The sequence below is a fragment of the Pseudorca crassidens genome, chromosome 11 (genome assembly GCF_039906515.1).
Source record: "Pseudorca crassidens isolate mPseCra1 chromosome 11, mPseCra1.hap1, whole genome shotgun sequence".
Taxonomy (NCBI): domain Eukaryota; kingdom Metazoa; phylum Chordata; class Mammalia; order Artiodactyla; family Delphinidae; genus Pseudorca; species Pseudorca crassidens.
The window spans coordinates 29,038,374-29,058,214 of record NC_090306.1 but is presented as its reverse complement, the minus strand read 5'-3'; the positions used below and the strand labels follow the sequence as shown (position 1 = coordinate 29,058,214).

The 19,841-nt window shown below is 35.7% G+C and overlaps 1 long non-coding RNA gene across 7 annotated transcripts in view; it reads right to left on the bottom strand.

The window, feature by feature from the left end:
• Positions 1-288: 288 nt before the first annotated feature.
• The window catches only part of LOC137201783 (uncharacterized), a 59,841-nt gene continuing 40,288 nt past the window's right edge, over positions 289-19,841 (bottom strand). The window contains exons 5-7 of one of the 7 annotated variants that reach the window (XR_010932321.1): positions 5,476-5,619; positions 2,337-2,372; positions 289-567 (exon numbers count right to left, since the gene is read on the bottom strand). This is a non-coding gene — a long non-coding RNA (uncharacterized lncRNA). Of the gene's footprint in view, positions 568-1,685; positions 1,701-2,336; positions 2,373-2,953; positions 5,620-19,841 lie in introns of those variants that run through there. The other 6 variants (XR_010932323.1, XR_010932322.1, XR_010932324.1 and 3 more) reach the window with 6 other exon arrangements.

Genomic DNA, 19,841 nt, shown 5'->3' with positions numbered 1-19,841 from the left:
AGTTATTTCTCTATTTTGAGATTTGTTTAAACTTTTTGAAGCTTTTGGTGTTTAACCAAATCATTATGTCTGCTTTTATTGTGTAACTCAGAGTTTCAGTTATCTCCTGTATTATTTCAGTAATTTTATGCTCTATGTATTTAAGTCCTTATTCCATCTGAATTTTATTTTGATTTGTATTTTAAAATCTATATAAGGAGACCAACCATCTGCTAACTAAAATGTACATATGTATTTTGCATTATCATATGATATTTGTGCCCTACAGAAATCTCTGAATAAAGTATACTACTGTAGTTGAGGTGAGGGGCGGGGGGACAGTGTGTCCTTAAAGAGAATAACTTACCATCAAGAGAAGAGTAGGTCCTTCGAGAGAAAACAGAAACCTAACAGAAAATGTTAACTTGCTGGACAAGAGAAAACACATTTCAAGTTTCTCCTTAACCACTATTCTACAGAATGCCAAGCACTTGAGAGTATTCACTTTTGACAGTAGGGGATAGAGTGTATTAAATAATTTTGATACTCACTAGCTGATCCCATGAAGATGGGCTGCTGCTTCGGTTGCTTTGGAAAACCATAAATATCTATTTAAAACTCAGTTTGTGAACATCTGTGGTTAAGTTAATCAAATATTTTATCAACGTTTCTTCATGCATTCTCAGTTCCATGAGGTGAAAACGTGCTTCAATTTTCCCCCCTCAGTCCACCATTCACCAGAGGAAAGTTCTCCTTCGTTTGCAGCATTATGTTTTTATCAGATCAAATGGTGGGCAATTATCAGCTTCATCTTGACTTGTGTCTTCAGAAATGTTGAATGGAATCTGAAACTAGTAACTGATAAATAACTATGTCACTTTCTGGATTAAAAAAAAATCTTGTAATTTGTAAAAGTGACTGTTTCATGAAGTTACAATTTTCTGTAGATTGGGTTTTATTTTCCACCTTCTTTCACTTAACAGTTTTCTTATCACACCTAGTTTCTATTATTTTCTTCTTAATTCTGAGAAAAATTGAGTATGTATGTATGCCGAGTATGTATTTCATTGCATTGATTTTCTACGGAATATAACTTGCTGCTTACTGCTATCACAATGATTTTAAATTTGATAATTCTGTTTTTAATCAGGAATAATAATTTCTTTATAATCACTAGAATAATAAAGAGGCAATGATAGCTTTGAATCAGGTCGAAAATGGAGTGGTGGCTAGACTCTGGGTTTCTGGGGTTCTAGGTATGTCCCAACCACATCTGGGGCTTCCCATGTCTAGAGGTGCCTCAAGCAAGGAGGGCTTAGCTCACACTTGGAAGGCCCCTATTTACTTTGTCATGTTCCCCAGGGTGGGAGTCAGCTTGCTGAACGCCTTCCTGTTTGCACCAGAGAAAACATAAGAACCCAAGTTTTTGTCTATCCCCATCTCTGCGTCAGGTCCAAGCCCTTTTCCTAGAGATATGGTAACCATTCTTTATTCCATAACCCTCATTTGAAGCCACTTCTGACCTGCAATGAAGATGAATAAAGAAAACCTGCACCATTGTTCTACATCATGGACCACAGCTCAGATTTGGACTATTCTTGCACATGGACCAGTAAAACGTATAGGACCTTAAGCCCATGTTCTTTATTTGTATCAAATGATGACCAGTAGACTGATTTTGCATCACTTTTCTTGTAGCAGGAGATGAATTAAATAAATAACTTAGGTAAAAAAAGAAAAGGAGAGAAAAAAAGGTAAAGTTAAGAGGAAGACCATGTATCACTCCCTCTTTTCTTGTTGCCCTAGATTCCATCCTTCCAAGCAAGGAATCATAACATTTTTATACACACACACACACACACACATATAACATATACATGCACATATATATACACACATTATTTATATTTTGTGCAAATAAACATTCTGCACACTATATAAAAGACAAAAATCGATCAGTTACAATTAAAGTTCCCACTACTCAGCACTGTGCAAAGAGAAAATTGGAAATATCAGTTCGAGATTAGTTCTCACTATGATGCAATGGTCTCAGCAGAGGTGGATCTAGAGAAAGTGTAAGGTGGCAGGTCTTCTATGATGAATGGCTTATTAGAGGAGAGTATGAATTGGTAATAAGAAACATGGGATTTCAGTTCACAATACTAATATAATTTGTGAGGTGAAAATAGCTAAGAATTTTTCAAAAATAATGACAGACACCAAACCATAGATCAAGGACTCAGAGCAGTCCAAGTGGGATAAATAATAAAAAAACTTTCACCTGGCATGTTGTGTTCTAACTACAGAAAATCAAAGAAAAAATCTTGAAACACACACACCGAAAAACAACACCTTACCTATGAAGAAAGAAGTATAAGATTTATAGCAGACTTCTTGTCATCAACAATGCAAGCAAAAAGAGAGTGGAGAGAAATATTCAAAATGTTGAAATAAAGGAATCACCAAGCTAGAATTCTGTATTAAGGAAAATTGTTCCTCAAAAATGAAGGAGAAATAGACTTTCTCAAATGAACAAAAATGAGGAATTTTTCACCAGTAGATCTGCCTTTCAAAAAATGTTTAAAGAAGTTTAATTTTTTTAAAGCTTAGAGAAAGAAAATGATGCAGGTTAGAAACTGAGATCTATGTAAAGAAATGAAGGGCATTAGAGAGGGAACACATAAAGGTAAAATAAACCCTTTTCTTTTTCTTTTTCTTACTTGATTTAATATAAGTGTTCAAACTAACAACAGCAACAATATATTGGATGAGTATAGCTTATTGATAAGTGAAATGAGTGACATCAATGTTAGAAGGGATGAATACGAAATATTTTAAGGTACCTACACACTCATAAAATAATATAGACCTATTTAGAAGTGGACTTGTAAATACATGTTGTAAATACATGTTGCCATCCTTAGGGCAACCACTAAAATCATTTTTTAAAAAGAAGTAAAACTGTTAAGAAATGAGAGAAAACAGAATCATATAAAATGCCTAATTAAACCAGATAAGGCAGAAAAGGGTAGAATATTAAAAAATAAAAAATAAGAAGTGCAATGAATAGAGAACAGTACAGAAAGGGGAGAGATTAATCCAACTATACACATAATCACTTTAAATGTGAATGGATTAAATGCAACTATAAAAATTAAAAACAGAAAATGACACAGGGGATAAAAAAAACAACTGACTATATGTTGTCTGCAAGAAACCCACTTTAAAAAGAAAGACATAGATTATAAGTAAAGTGATGAAGAAAACTATACCACACTAACACTAATGAAGGGAAAGCTGGAGTAGCTGTATTAATGTGAGGCAAAGCAGACTTCAAACCAGGAAAATTATCAGGGATAGAGAGAGGCATTACATAACGATAAGGGGGTCAATTTTCTAAGAAGACTTAATCCTTAATGTGTATGTGCATAACAGCAAAGTACCAAAATAAGTGAGGCAAAAACAGATAGAATGGCAAGATGAAATAAACAGCTCTATTATTATAGTTGGAGACCTCAACAGACCTCTATCAGTAATTGACAGATTCTGCTTACAGAAAATCAGTGAGCATACAGCTGAACTGAACCACCATCATTATCAACTGTATCTAATTGACATTTATAAAGTACTTATCCAACAGCAGAAGATTACAGTCATCCCTTGGTATCTGAGGGGGATTGGTCCCAGGAGCCCCTGCATATACCAAAATCTGCTGATGCTCAAGTCCCTCATAAAATGTAGTAGTAAAATGAATGGAAATTTCAATCCAAGTTGATTGAATCCACAGATGCGAAACCCAAGAATTTGAAGGGCTAATTAAAATCACAATAAATACATTAAACGTAAGATTTAATTTAGCTAAATAGACAATTATTATTATTTATTTATGACATACCCAATTTAACAGGACATAGAAAGTCTGAAGTATAAGTGACAGAAAGAATCTAAGGGGAGAATACTGATCAAAAAGAAATGGATTTAGTTATAATAATATCAGAAAAAGAAGTCAAAAATACTATCAGGGATTAAAAGATATTTACTATGATAAAATGTATGAATCATTAAGACCTAGTAACTCCAGCTTCTCAAGCTTCTATAAATATAGCAACTCAGTCTTCACAAGGGAAAATTGAAAATCCACAAACTGGGAAATGTTCTCACACTTCTTTCACTTAATGCTATGTCAAAAAATATTTATAGATATAGATAGGTAGATGACAGATGAATGAATGGATGTGTGTGTGTGTGCACATGCACATGCATATGTGTATCCTATAAGAGTCTTGAATCAGCAACTGAATTATTGAATCTGACACTGACCTGGGGTAACATTCAGACACTTCAAAAACATCTAGATAAGTGGTCTGAGGTATCAATACCATCTATTAAACAGAAATGATACCCTCTCAAGTTGTTAGCATGAGAGATATGGAGGTCAGGTGATAAGCTGAGTTCTGACCCCAAGCCCAACTCACAGTGTGCTCACTGGTTCATAATGAAATTTGTGGATATTTATCCCGTTCCTGATATATAAGTGGAAAAAACACAGTTAGTGATAGAACACCCCTTGTCTTGCTTTTCAAATTTGTGTAGGAAAGCCAAATGAAACTGAACTGAACTTGTCTCCCATTCCAACAAGCTTGAAATCAACAGCAATACTGCATTTCTGGAATTATTGAAGAGATGTGTATTACTGTCAAAGATATGAAAAATGTAGTAGTTGTGATTCCTAGATATCCCCATTTAATTTGCTTACATGGCTTTAGCACAACAGTGATGGATCGTGGCACATAAACATGGACTCCTGTATATTTAACAGGTGGTAGCCTGATTTTGAATTGAAACTGCTATGTCTACATATGATACCCTGACTAAAAAAGCTTATCATAGACATTACCATTGGAGATTTAGGTGTGCATCTATTGGTTTGGAAAATAATAAATAAGTAAATTTTCAATCTCCATTAAGTGTGTGTGTTTATATGGTAAGGACCAAGGACGATAGTTCCACCTTCACGGTTTTATTTACGTATTATATCAACTCTCTTGCTTTCTACATAATACTGTATATAGGGCATTTATGATCTCAATAATCCATAGAAGATACCAGTAATTTGCTATATTGATTACATCAGAGTGCTCATTTAACCCCTTTGGGCCCCCACGGGAGTGGAGGAAGACTGGACAGAGAGGGAGAAGGGGCCATTGAAGGTACAGTATTTACTATGGGATTTAACTCCTCAAAGGCCTCCCAGTAGCTTCAGATCTGCTCAAGAATCCTTCATGTCCTGCTGGTTTGCAGCGAGTGGCTCACAGCTTCAAGGCCTCCTCTGCCAGATGGAGAACTATTTCAAACATCCTGCCTCTATTTTGTACTGTAGCAATGCAGACAGGAGACCTGACCCCATTTTCAGGTTCTAAAGAGAAATTCTAAGTACCTGAAAGACTGAGGAACATGGTGGCTTTTATTTAAGATGTGGAGATAGAGAGCACATACCTGGACTTGGGCCTGCAGCAGCACCAAATTGCACCAAGAGTTCCCTTTATTTTCTCTCGCATCTCTGTTTCTCCTTTTCTCTCTGCTGGATTAGCCACGGGGACTCCAAGTTCTTCATTGTGTGGTCCTGGTACCAAGATTCTCCTGGGAATTATAAAGCTATTCACCTTCTACATCGAGCACTTCTTATTTTTTCCCCAGCAACATAAGTCATCCTTAAGAGGGGTCAGGGTGCTAGCTCTTAAATATATTTTAGTCATCCCTTTGTACATTAAATTCTCTTTCTTGGAGACTGCTCCTGACATGGTGTTCACCGTGCTCTCAGCTGGCCTCCTGAAGTTCTGCCCTGCCTTCCCCACCAGGTACAGTTCAGGAGCTGCCTACCTCAGGGTGATAGGTTATCTTCTAGTTGCTTTATTCCTTTCCGTTTTACATTTAGAGAGTATAATTGGAATACATAAACTTCTCTGTGACCACAGCTTTATTTGCAACCCACAGGTTTTGTTATGGCATATTTTCATTATCATTCAATTAATAAAATTCTAATTCCCATTGCGACTTTATCTTTGACCTACATAATGATCAGAAGTATGTTTTTAATATCCAACTATTTGGTAAAATATTGGTTATACAGGTTTAAATTTCTTGCTTATTCAGAGCCTTGTTTTATAACCAGAATATAGTCAATTTTATAAATGTGCCATGTGCACCTAAAAATTTCTGCATAATATATATATTCCATCATTGTCGGTGCAGTGTTTTATGTAAATTTAGGCCAAAGTTTTTAATGATGGTATTCAGATCTTCTATAATCTGCTGATTTGTTGTTGTGGTTCTATGTTCCTGATCTAGGTAATTTAGATTTTTCTATTTCTACTTAGATTTTTGGAATTTCCCTTCATATACTGCATTGAAGTTTAGACTTATAATATATTCCTTGTAAAGTAACAGTGGGTTTTATTATCCTGCCTTATCGCCAGTGATACTTTTTGCTTTCAAATCTATGTTAACATTAAAAAATCTTCTTCAATTTTACTTATTGTTGTTATGACATAATTTTTGAATCCTTTCATTTTCAATCTGACTCTTGTCTCTTGTAGGTGGCATAGAATTAGGTTTTTGGTTTGTTTCAATAATCCTTGTCCTTTAATTTCAGTATTTACAGTTAATGTATTTTCTTATAGACCATTTACTCCTTGTTTACTATTTGTCCCACCTTGTTATGTTCCTTTTGCTCTTCTTTCTTCCTTTGAGATTTCTTCAAATTCCATTTTCCCTTGTATTAGCTTGTTATTTTTACATAAGTAGCAGTTACACATGTACCATGACTTATTAGCTCTTTTACTTCTTCTCAAGCAATGCTGAGATCTTAAATTTCTTTTACTACTTTTTCCTCTTCCTTTTGTTTTAATGCATTCTAATGTTTGATATATTTTATTATTACTCTTTTTTGCTGTTAGATTTTATTTAGGTTTATCCACTTATTTATCCTTTCTGTTATACAGAATTCTTTATAAAGTCCTTATTTTCATCTGTGATAATCTTCCTTCTGCCTGCAGGTCTCCCTTTAGAATTTAATTCAGTCAGTTCTGATGAGAACATATTTTCTAAATTTTGTTTGTCTGCAAATTTCCTTATTTCATCTTTCCTTCCAAACAACATTTTCTCTGCCTCTAGAATTCCCAATGCGCAGTTCTTTTCTTTAGCACTTAAAAATGTTATTCCATTATTTTCTAGTATCCAGTCAGTTTCACTGAGAAGTAAGCTGTAATCTCAATCCTATTGTTCCTTTGAAAGTAATCTCTCTCTTTTTCCTCGGGCTGCTTTGAAGATGTCATGTTTTTCTTTGCTGTTCATGAATTGTACTGTGGTGATCTTAGGTGTGGTTTTCTTTGTATTTGTTCTTGTTGCTTTTTTTTAGTGCTTATTGAATTTAAGGCTCCATATATTCTTTTTAGTTTTAGAGAACTCTCAGCTGTTAATATTGTTTTCATCCCAATCTCTCTCTCCTTTTTTCTTTGGACTCCAGTTTACACATATGATAAAAATGTTTATTGTGGCCCATATGTCTCAAATGCGCTTTTGTGTACTTTTTATTCTTTTCGTTTCCCATGCTTTAGTCTTAATATTGTCACTACTCTATCTTCCAGTTCACTTACCTCTCTTTACCTGTGTCCAATCCACTACCAGGTTTTAAATTTCGTATAATTTTTAATTCTGTCAGTTCAACTTCAATCAGTTTATAGTTTCTAGTTGTCAAGTTAAATTCTTCACCTTGTCATCTATTTTCTTGAACTTGATAATATTTACCAAAATATGTATGAACTTGAACGTTTAGGTCATCTATGATTCTGATTCTTTTTTGTTTTTTATTCTAATTCTCCTTTTCTTGGTAGTCTTGGTGGTTCTTCAGTGAATACCAGACTTGGGATATGACAAGTTGTAGAGAATCTGAATGACATTACAGTTGTCCTTTGAACAACCTGGGTTTGAACTGCACAGATCCACTTATGCATGGATTTTTTTTCAATAAGTAATACAGTACTACATGATTTGTGGTTGGTTGAATCCTCAGATTCAGAACCACAGATAAGAAGGGCCGACCATAAAGTTATATGGGGATTTTTGACTGCACAGGGAGTCAGCGTCTCTAACCCCTACATTGTTCCAGGGTCAACTGTATTTTCTTGAGGAGAGAATTTCCTATTTCTTAGGTAGGGAGCAGAGGGGAAGATCACCTCAGTCACTGGACCAACTTCATACTCATTTTCCTTCTTTATGAGGTTCAATGTAGATGTTGCATCAACCTTCCTAACACGTAGACACACAGACACACACAGACACACACACATATGTAGAGACTTCAAATGTCCTAATTCATATCATTAGTTTTCCATTGGGCCACAAATCTTTCATAGGTTCTGAACCCCAATTTTGTCTCTTCAGCATTATGAGCCAACTAAGTCTTTGCTCTGACTTCAGTTAGCTTTTGTTTGACTTCTTAGCATCTTGTCTTGTCTACCTATTATACATGGAAAATACTGCAAGGGAACACTGTTGCTGAATCCGGCTCCGTTCTCTGAATCTTTACTCTCTCTGTGATTTTGGTCCTTAAAATTCTAGCTGCCTTGTTATTTCTCAATTCCAACTCTGGTTTCCTTAGTCCTATGACATTGTCCTAAGACCTACTGGCTTTTCTACCTCTTAGGAGCCACATTTGGTTTCTCAGACTTTTGCTCTTCATCAGTAGTTTCTAAATGACTGGGCTAGAAACGCATGTGCAGAATATTGTTCTCACTTCAGTGAGTTTCTTTCTCTATTTTACTTTTCTAGGTCATGGCTACCTCAGTAGCTTTCTAACACTCACAGTCAAATGTTTTGTATGATTTATCTGGCCTTTCTAGTTCTGGGGTAAACATTTTCATACCTTCCAATCCAATTTAAGTAATGTATTGTTTTTACAGTGCATTAGTGGAAATTAAATGGTAAATTCAGTCAGTCATTTCATACATCAAAAAGGAAAATCAGTCAACACAACTGTCTGACTGAAATGAATGAAGAAAACAATTCAAGGTAAACAACTGTCCCAGTAGACTTGTATAAATACAGTAGTGGTGTCATGGGCAGAATTAATCTTTCCTCACCCTTAACTGCAGAACACTCTGCCAGCCAATTCAGTCACTCAAATGATACTGAATTATAATATTCCAGTTTCATTTACTCTCAGTTACTGGTGACTGCCCTTCCTTCTCCTTCATCTGTCCATCAGTGGAGAATGTCAGAGCAGGAGAATAGTAATATTGGCATATTGTAATGCACTGTCTTGAATTCTACAGCTTCAAAATTCTTAGGCTAACTCAATGATCTTAAAGAGCCTGGTGCAGAAAGGATATGTGAATTAAATCCCAGACCACTGGCTGACCCTTCCAGCACTAACATCCCTTATTCCTGGTTCTAATATATCACAGAATACTCAAGAGGAAAGTTTTGAGTGGTCAGCAGAAATATGGCTCCAAAGCAGGCACATGGAAAAGAAATGTTGTCATCTGTGAACCACTTTCAAGTTGACTTGTCTTTTACTCATAAACCAGATTCAGTGTGAATTCTGTTCTGCTAAATGTTAGAGAATCTGTTGGAGGAGTGTTGGCAATTCTTTTGAATTTTTTACTATCTAACTTTTTGGTTTTTTAACATCTTTATTGGAGTATAATTGCTTTACAGTGCTGTGTTAGTTTCTGCTTATAAAAAAGTGAATCAGCTATACATATACATATATCCCCATATCTCTTCCCTCTTGTGTCTCCCTCCCTCCCACCCTCCCTATCCCACCCCTCTAGGTGGTCACAGAGCACGGAGCTGATCTCCCTGTGCTATGTGGCTGCTTCCCACTAGTATCTATTTTACATTTGGTAGTGTATATATGTCCAAGCCACTCTGTCACTTCATCCCAGCTTACCCTTCCCCCTCCCCGTGTCCTCAAGTCCATTCTCTATGTCTGCGTCTTTATTCCTGTCCTGCCCCTAGGTTCTTCAGAACAATTTTTTTTTTTTAGATTCCATATATCTGCGTTAGCGTACGGTATTTGTTTTTCTCTTTCTGACTTATTTCACTCTGTATGACAGTCTCTAGGCCCATCCACCTCACTGCAAATAACTCAATTTCATTTCTTTTTATGGCTGAGTAATATTCCATTGTATATATGTGCCACATCTTCTTCATCATTCATCCGTCGATGGACACTTAGGTTGCTTCCATGTCCTGGCGATTGTAAACAGTGCTGCAGTGAACATGGTGGTACATGTCTCTTTTCGAATTATGGTTTTTTTAGGGTATATGCCCAGTAGTGGGATTGCTGGGTCGTATGGTAGTTTTTTAGGGAACCTCCATACTGTACTCCATAGTGGCTGTATCAATGTACATTCCCACCAACAGTGCAAGAGGGTTCCCTTTTCTCCACACCCTCTCCAGCATTTATTGTTTATAGATTTTTTAATGATGGCCATTCTGACTGGTCACACAAAAAACTTTGGCATGGTGTTCATCATCTAGCTAATCCTAACATGCAGACATTTATGAGAGTAAAGTCAGGTCTTTGCCAGAGTGGGTTGCGTATTTGGGCAACTGGGTCAAATCAAGAAGGGCAAATGTAGGCTGCCAGAGTAAATAAGGAGAGGAAAAACAAAAAGAGCGAGACACATCATTCATCAGTGATTTCCCCCCCAATATTCTTAGCCTCCACCTATCTCAATCTTACTGGTAACACAGGAAATAGACTGAAGAATCAGGTAAAAGGTCTCTACAGAAACTGAGGTAATATAGAAAATAAAAAAATAAAACATAAAATTGTAAATTTTCTTCCTAGGGATAATTGAGATGATACTTCAATAATAACATAAGATCAGGTGAAGTCTAAAGAAATTTTAGAAAACCCGGATAAAGTAAGAAAACATCTCTTCGCCAGCATCCGAATGTTAGACACACACCGAGACATGTGGGCCAAGTTCTGGAGAGAAGGGAAACACAGACGCAAGCTTGACATTTGGTGCAGCTTTTCTCCTTGGGGCATTTGCTGATTCAACTCATACAGCCTAGGAGCTGAAAAGCCAAGGAGTTCAAAAGACTCTAACCACAGAAGCCAAACGGCAAGAGCTCAAGCTAAAGGCAACAACTAATGGAATGACAAGCTACACGTATCCTTAGTCTCACAGGGCTGGGGGAATCATTACATTTAAAGCCTAACAAATACAAGGGTAGTTGGGAATAGGGAGAATCTAAACGTTCACATGGTAATCCCAAAGGGCAACACCCGTAGAGGAAGGACAAGACAGAAATAGAGCAACCTTCACACAGAGTGAAAAACGGCTTTGAATGAGATCAAATTGAGAATGGACTAAGATTTCCAGTCCCTATAGTAACTGTCTGCCATGGGCAAAAGGAAATCTTTTCAAGAGAACGATAACAACATCCTGAATGTGGAGGTATCTTTATAGTTTCCTAAAATAAGTTAAGCCCAATTTTAATATAAAAATAATTGGACATACCAGGAAAAAGACTAAATGATCAAAAGAGCAAAAAAAAAAAAAAGAAAAGAAAGAAAGAAAGAAGGAAAAAAGAAAATATAAATAGACACAGGAGGACAAGAGTGAGTAGGCCTTGGTTAAAAAACAAAACAACTATGATTAAACAAAGAAAATAGACACACGGCAAATAAGCATATGAAAAGATGCTACACATTCCATGTCATCAGGGAATTTTAAATTAGAACAATAATGAGATACCACTACACACCTATTCAAATGTCTAAAATCCAAATACTGAAATACCAAAGTTGTTGACGATGCAGAACAACTGGAACTCTCATTTGTTGCTAGGAGGATACTTGGCAATTTCTTACAAAACTAAACATACCTTTACCATACAGTGATCTAGTAATCATGCTATTTGGTATTTACCCATAGGAACTGAAAAGTTACATCCACATAAAAACCTGCACGTGGATGTTTATAACAGCTTCTTTCATAATTGCCAGAACTTGAAATCAACCAAGATGTTTTTCAATAGGTGAATGGATAAACGAACTATGGTATATCGGTACAAAGGAATAGCGTTCAGCAATAAAGAGAAAAGGCTATGTAGCCATGAAAAGACATGGAAGCAGCTTAAATGCATATTGCTAAGTGAAAAAAAGCCAATCTGCAAAGGCTACATGCATATTATATGATTGCAGCTATATGAAATTTAGGAAAAGGCAAAAGTGTGGAGACAGTCAAAAGATCAGTGGTTGCCAGAGGTTGTGGGGAGGGAGAAAAGGATGGGTGAAGCCCGGAATTTTAAAGGCAGAGAAACTCCTGTGTATGGTTCTGTAATGGTGGATACAGGCTATTGCACATTTGTCAAAAATCATATAATGTACAAAACAAAGAGTGAAGTCTAAAGTAAACCATGGACATTAGTTAGTAATAATGTGTCAATATTGGTTCATTAACTATAACAAATGTATTACGCTAATGTAAGATATTAATAATAGGGGAAACTGGGTAGAGAGGTAAGGAGGTATGAGAACTCTGTCCTTTCTGCTTAATTTTTCTGTAAACCAGAAACGGCTCCGAAATAGTCTGTTAATTTAAAAAACAAATCTAGACCTGCACACAAAACTTGCACGTAAATCCAACCACAGCAGCATTATTCATAAGAGCCCCAAAGTGGAAATACCCCAAATGGCCATTTACTGTGAATGGATAGATGAAACATAGTAATATCTACACCATGGAATATTATTCAGCCATAAAAAGAAATCAAGTACTGATGCATGCTACAACATGGATGAACCTTGAAAACATGCTAAGTAATTGTATGATTCCATTTGTATGCAATGTCCAGTCTAGGCAAATCTGTAGAGACAAAGTGTATTAGTGGCTGCCTAGGGTTTGGAGAAATGGGGGAGTGAGTGACCTGTAATAGATTCTTTTTCTTTTCGGGGGGTGGATGAAAGTTATAAAATTGATTGTGGTGGTAGATGCATAACACATTAAATTGTACACTTTAAATAATATGGAAAGTAAATTATATCTCAATGAAACTATTATTTAAAATTATGATTAATGTATTAAAAAAAGGACAACATGTACAATTTAAGCAAAAACTGTCTGTGAAATGCAACCAAAAGAAACTTCTAGAATTAAAAATGCTGAAATTAAGCACTCAGAAGATCAGTTGAACAGTAATTTAGTCAAACAAAAGAAAGGATTACAAATGTCAATTAAAAAATAACTACACTAAAATGTGGAGGGAAAATGATGGAAAACAGAGAAATAAGTACTTAAGACATATAGAGTATATATAAAACACTGTGTCTAGCCAGCCCCAAGTAACACAGCCTAGGGAGGAGACACACAGCCTACCTGAATCACAAGGACTTCTCCAAAGGAAAAATGAGGTTCTGATGCCAGAAGTGGATGGAATGAATTGCAAAGAAAAAGAACAATGGTAAAGTATAATCTAGATATACATCAGTAAATACATAGGTTCCCTGGGGTTGTGATCTGGTACAAACACTAAAAAAAAAAAGGTAAGACTCATATTAGAGGCTGCTAGATTCTGCTGAGGAAAATGTCCAGGGAGGGAAGAGTTGATTTATTTCATTACTTTTTTAGAGTCCACATATAAGTGACATCATGCACTATTTGTCTTTGTCTTATTTCACTTAGCATAGTGTCCTCCAGTTTTATCCATGTTGACTTAAATGATAGGATTTTCTTCTTTTTTAAGGTTGAATAATATTCCATTGTGTATATATATACCATATTTCCTTTATCCATTAATCTACTATGGACACTTGTGTTGTTTCCATACCTTGGCTCTTGTGAATAATGCTACAATGAACATGGGAGTACAGATATTTCTTCTAATAATGATGATGTTTCCTTTGGATATATACTCAGAAGTGGGAGTGAGGAAGAACTTATGACACAAATCGACCATGTGTAAAAGATGTTGTAGGAATGAAAAAGTCTGAACACCTAGGAAGAGTGTGGAGTATTTGGAAAGGTCATTGTTCAAGGTCATACATAGTTTAAAATTATGACATTTCAGTGAGCCTGTGTGCATGAAGGCTTGCTTATATTTTGGGATTTGAATATAGTGCAAAGAAGTGTTGCTAAATTTTCGATCAACATCAAAAACAGGGTGGAAATGTTTTTTCTTTTATTATGAAACTGCAGGAAAGGCAAGCCTAGAATTCTAGGCCCACTAGAATCTTCCCTGATGATAGTGCTAATTTAGGAGAAGAAGGAGGATCCAAGGCCATAGAACAATTTTGAAAGCAAAATAAGACTGCTGAGTCTTCACCCAGTGTATGAGATTAAGTTTTAATGGCATATGATGAAGTGGCCATGACACAGCCGGCAGAGCTCGTTGAGTTGTTGAAAATGGTTCTTGAAGCTACACGAAATGAACAGTAGACATAAAAAAAGAACAAGGTAAATCCCAAAGAGTGGAAGGACAAAATTAATCAAGAGAAAAGTCAAAAATAGAGAAGAAAAGCAGTAAACTTGACAAATAAAACCAAAAGCTTGTTCTTTAGAAAGACCAATAAAATAAGCAATATTTGGCAAATATGATAGTGATGGGACTAGCTATAAAACAGAGGTTTTTTTTTTAAATTACAAAAGAATACCATGGTAGCTTTATACCAACACATTTGAAAATCTGGACAAAATGGCTGATTATTGATTAGTTATGTGCAGCCATTATTTACTCCTGTTTTCAGTAGAGAATACAAGTAGCTTTATGAAAATAGAAAATACAATCAAAGATATACACCTTAGAAAGACATCAGTTATTTTCCAATGTATTAAAAAATTAGAAGAGTCCTAATACAAAAATCAGATATGGAAAACAAACAAGAAAACAAATCAAACAGGTGGCCTAGAAATAGAGCTGTATACAGATAGAAAGTTGGCACATGAAAGAGATGGAATCATAGTCCAATGGAGGAAGTTGAATTACAGCTTTTGGGGAAACAGTCTCATTTTCAAAAGAGATATGAGACTGGATCTTAACCTAGTGATATCACTTATGTTGTACCCAGTCCTATATAGCTCCCCTAATCTTCACAAAAAAATCCACAAGGCATAAACTATTATCCTCATTTTACAGGTGGAAAAACTGAGGTATGAGAGATAAAATGACTAGCCTAAGAAGTACATGGTGGAGCTGGAACTTAAACCCCACAGAAATCATTCTATTAACCATTATGTTATATAATTCCACCTAATGTACAAAACTAAAATACAATAGTTTTAATATTTAAATGTGAAAAATAAAATCTAGAGAGAGTAAAAGAAATTGCAAGGGAATATATTTGTGATTTCAGGGTAAGAGATGAAATAGATCTTTGAAAAATAAAGACGCATACATTGTATGAAGCAAAGGTGATGAATTTAACTATATTAAAATTATAAATTTATTAATATAAAAAATCTGATTTTAAAAAATGGGCAGAAGAGCTGAATAGACATTTTTCCAAAGAAAACATACAGATGGCCAACAGGCACATGAAAAGATGCTCAACATCACTAGCCATCAGGGAAATGCAAATCAAAACAACAATGAGAGATCACCTCACACATGTCAGAATGGCTATCATAAAAAAGAACAAAACTAACAAGCCTTGGCGAGGATGTGGAGAAAAGGGAACCCTGGTACACTGTTGGTGGGAATGTTAACTGATGTAGCCACTAGAGGGGTGGGATAGGGAGGGTGCAAAGGAGACACAAGAGGAAGAAGATATGGGGACATATGTATATGTATAGCTGACTCACTTTGTTATAAAGCAGAAACTAACACACCATTGTAAAGCAACTATACTCCAATAAAGATGTTAATAAAAATAAAAACAAAAACAGGGGCTTCCATGGTGGCGCAGTGGTTGAGAGTCCGCCTGCCGATGCAGGGGACACGGGTTCGTGCCCCGCTCCGGGAGAATCCCACATACCGCGGAGCGGCTGGGCCCGTGAGCCATGGCCGCTGGGCCTGCGCGCCCGGAGCCTGTGCTCCGCAGCGGGAGGGGCCACAACAGTGAGAGGCCCGCGTACCACAAAAAAAAAAACAAAAAAAAACAAAAACAGAACCACCATATAATCCAGTAATTCCACTCCTGGGTACATATCTGAAGAATACAAAAACACTGATTTGAAAAGATGCATGCACCCACATCCAGTGTTTATAACAGCATTGTTTACAATAGCCAAGATATGGAAGCAACCTAAGTGTCCATCAACAGATGAATGAACAAAGAATACGTGCCATATATACACAATGGAACACTGCTCAGCCATAAAAAATGATTAAATTGTGCCACTTGCAACAACATAGATGGACCTGGAGGGTATTATGCTTAGTGAAATAAGTCAGACAAAGACAAATACTGTAATGATATCACTTATAAGTAGAATCTAAAAAATAAGACAAATGAATGAATACAACAAAACAGAAACAGATTCACAGATATAGAAAACAATCTAGTGGTTACCAGTGGGGAGAGGGAAGCAAGAGGGGCAAGATACAGACTGGGAATTAGGAAGTGCAGACAACTATGTATAAAATAAACGAGATACAAGGATATATTGTAGGGCATGGGGAATATAGCCAATATTTTATAATAACTTTCAATGGAGCATAATCTATAAAAATATTGAATCACCATGTTGTACACCTGAAATTAACATAATATTGTAAATCAATTATACTTTAATAAAAAAATTAGAATTTTATGTACAATAAAGGATATCAAAGTCAGACTGAAAAACAGTTGATGGGTAGAGGACATATACATTATCTAAAACCCAATAAAGGACTCAACATCTGAATACAAAAACTTCTACATCTCTAAAGACACAGAATACTCAATAGAAAAATGAGCGAAGGTCATGATAGGCAATTCATAGAAGGAAAACATGAATAGCAAGAAAGTATATGAAGACCTAACTTTTCTACAATCAGCAATGCAGAATTAAAACACCTTACTTCCTATGAATCCACACATGCCAAATTTCCAGAAGTTAAAATGCAAATTATGCCGTGGAGCAACTACGCCTGCGCACCACAACTACTGAGCCTGCGCTCTAGAGCCTGGGAGCCACAACTACTGAGCCCGCGTGCCTAGAGCCTGTGCTCCGCAACAAGAGAAGCCACTGCAATGAGAAGCCTGCGCACCGCAACGAAGAGTAGACCCCTCTCGCTGCAACTAGAGAGAGCCTGAGTGTAGCAACGAAGACCCAATGCAGCCAAAAATAAATTAATTAATTTTTAAAAATGCAGATTAACAGCGTGTGGTGACAAAGGATATGGCAAGAGAGAAATTCCAAGTATTGCTGGTGAGGGGAAAATGGTACAGCTATTCTGGGGAGGAATCTGTGAAATAAGGCATATATATGACTTCTACCTCAGCCATTCCACGGCTGCACTGTTACTCTGCACTGTTACTCAAGGGGACATGTGGAAAGAGTGTATTAATGCTTTATGGTGGACATAAAGTGTTGAAAATAGCCTAAGTATGTATCACCAGGGTAATGGATAAGCAAAACATGGTATTAACATATGGTAGAATATTAGACAGTGGCCACAAGCAATCATTTCCATGGAGCAACACAGACAAATTTTAAAACAATAATTTTGTGTAGAAAAAATAAAAGAATAGGATGTGATTTTTAGTCGATACTACTTTTGCAAAAATTAGAAAATACAAAACAATTCGGTGTTTCAAATATATACACATGTTTAAAATAACTATGAAAGGTGAGTTGGGAAATTACATATTAAATGGCCCAAATGGTGCTATATAGGGGAAAATAAAGGAAATAAATCTGGCAGAGGAACGGCGGGGCCAAAACCAATCTTAAAAGTATTAGAAAATAGAGTGACCGTACACACTGATGATAGAGTAACATGAACTGAGGCATATGGTCCCTTTTGAGTAAATGCCTTAAATACAAACTAAAAAAATAATGTCATAAGATTTACAAGCACTATAAAAATATTTAGCATTATTGCAGTAGATAGTAGAAATATATAACCTTTCAACTTAAATAAAAACAAGACTGATGAAATATCATCTTTGTTCCCATGTCATCCATGCTAAGGAAGAAATAATAAATCAGCTTTTAAGATAGAATTTTTTACAATGAGATAAGAAAACAAACAAAAAGAAACCCTAACTGTTTATCCCATGAAGGGAGAAAAAAACAATTTGAAAAGTCAGAGTAGAACTCTCTGAGGATAATATTTAACATCAATTTTTTTAAAACAGAATTTTAAGAAGCTGGTTTTGAATTGTTTATAGAGTTTCTAATTAGCATGCTGAGGAAATACAGGGTCCATCTTAATCCAGAAGCAAGTAAAAAGTTCTGACTCTTAAAATTCTAGGCTCTAGAGTAGGTGCGTGCTGGTGTGCTGGTGTGTATGTGTGTGTGTGTGCACATTTGCTGTGTGTTTTCAATAAACTCAAGAGTACATAAGGGTGTATGTTATTACATTGTAACAATTCTTGAGCAAGTCTAACTGAAGGTCAGTAGCAAACAAGTAGATGCCGCTTGGGTGGCCCCCCAAACTCTCAGGTAATGCGCAGATCTGGCTTGGCAATCACGTTCTGCTTTTAGATATAATGCATTTTTATGTTCTTGTTAGCATTGAAAGACTAACTTGAATATTTTGCAACTGATGAAATGGACAACAGAGCAGTAACCTAGAGTTTACAAGTATTTGGGGCAGTAAAACTTTAGTTCTAGATTTAACTTGGATTTTAGTCCTAATTTAACTTGGACTTTCTACAACGCATTTTTTTTCTATAAACTGGAGGTATATACCACCATAATCCTAAAAAACCTGTGACTTTGGGCTTCAGGGGTCTAAGCCTTCTCTCTAAGTGACTGAAAGGTACAACTGGATATTAGACCTGTCCAAAAATTGTCCTTTTCTGTCCTCATACACAAGGGTTCAGCTTGATTTTTGGATAGCTGTCATTAAAAAAAAAAAAAAAGTGCAAAGAGCTAATGCCTTTTGCTACAAGACAAAACAATTTCTCCTGGACATGCAGTAATAGGAGGCAATGCCATGTGTTGGAAGCATGCACATATTTTATGATAGATATTAATCTGGAGGTTAACAGCTAGGTGCTCTGGTTGAAGTAGTTTATTTCAAACACACATATAATGTTAACCCACTTTGTAACAAAGCCTTCAACATTTCATATGCAAATTCGTTTTTCTTTCTAGTTTAAGCCCAAGGAAATCCCTATAAGTCTTGTCTCCAAAGAGAAAATATAAAGAATTCATAAGATTAAAGAGTTCTTATCAATTGTATAAAAAACTAGAAATGTACTAACTAGACAAAAATGTAGACGTCTAAGAGAACGTCCAACAAATAGAAAAGTAGAGGACTGCACTGAGATTGCAATCCTGAGAAAAATACATTATTTCTAAATGAAAAAGTAAAAGGAGATAGTATAAGTTAAAGCCAGAAGAAAAATTTTAAACCTACAAAAATACGAGTCAATACAAAGTTAAAAACCCATTAATTTTACTATATACCCAAAAGATTCACAAAAGATCTCATGAATATCACAAATTAAAATAAAACAAAAGCCAGAAATATTGTTTTCCCCAAACTGTACTACCACCTGCTTATTGCTTCAGTGGTAAGAAGAAAAATTATCTTCAAATAGTTAAATTGTATACCTACTTATATTTTAACTCTTAGGTGGATCTTGTTATATAATATATATGATCTCTAAAGAAGACTTGTTGATTGTTTATTTTGTCATCTGTTAGGAAATTCCTATTTAATTAGATAAATCTCCTTAGATAACT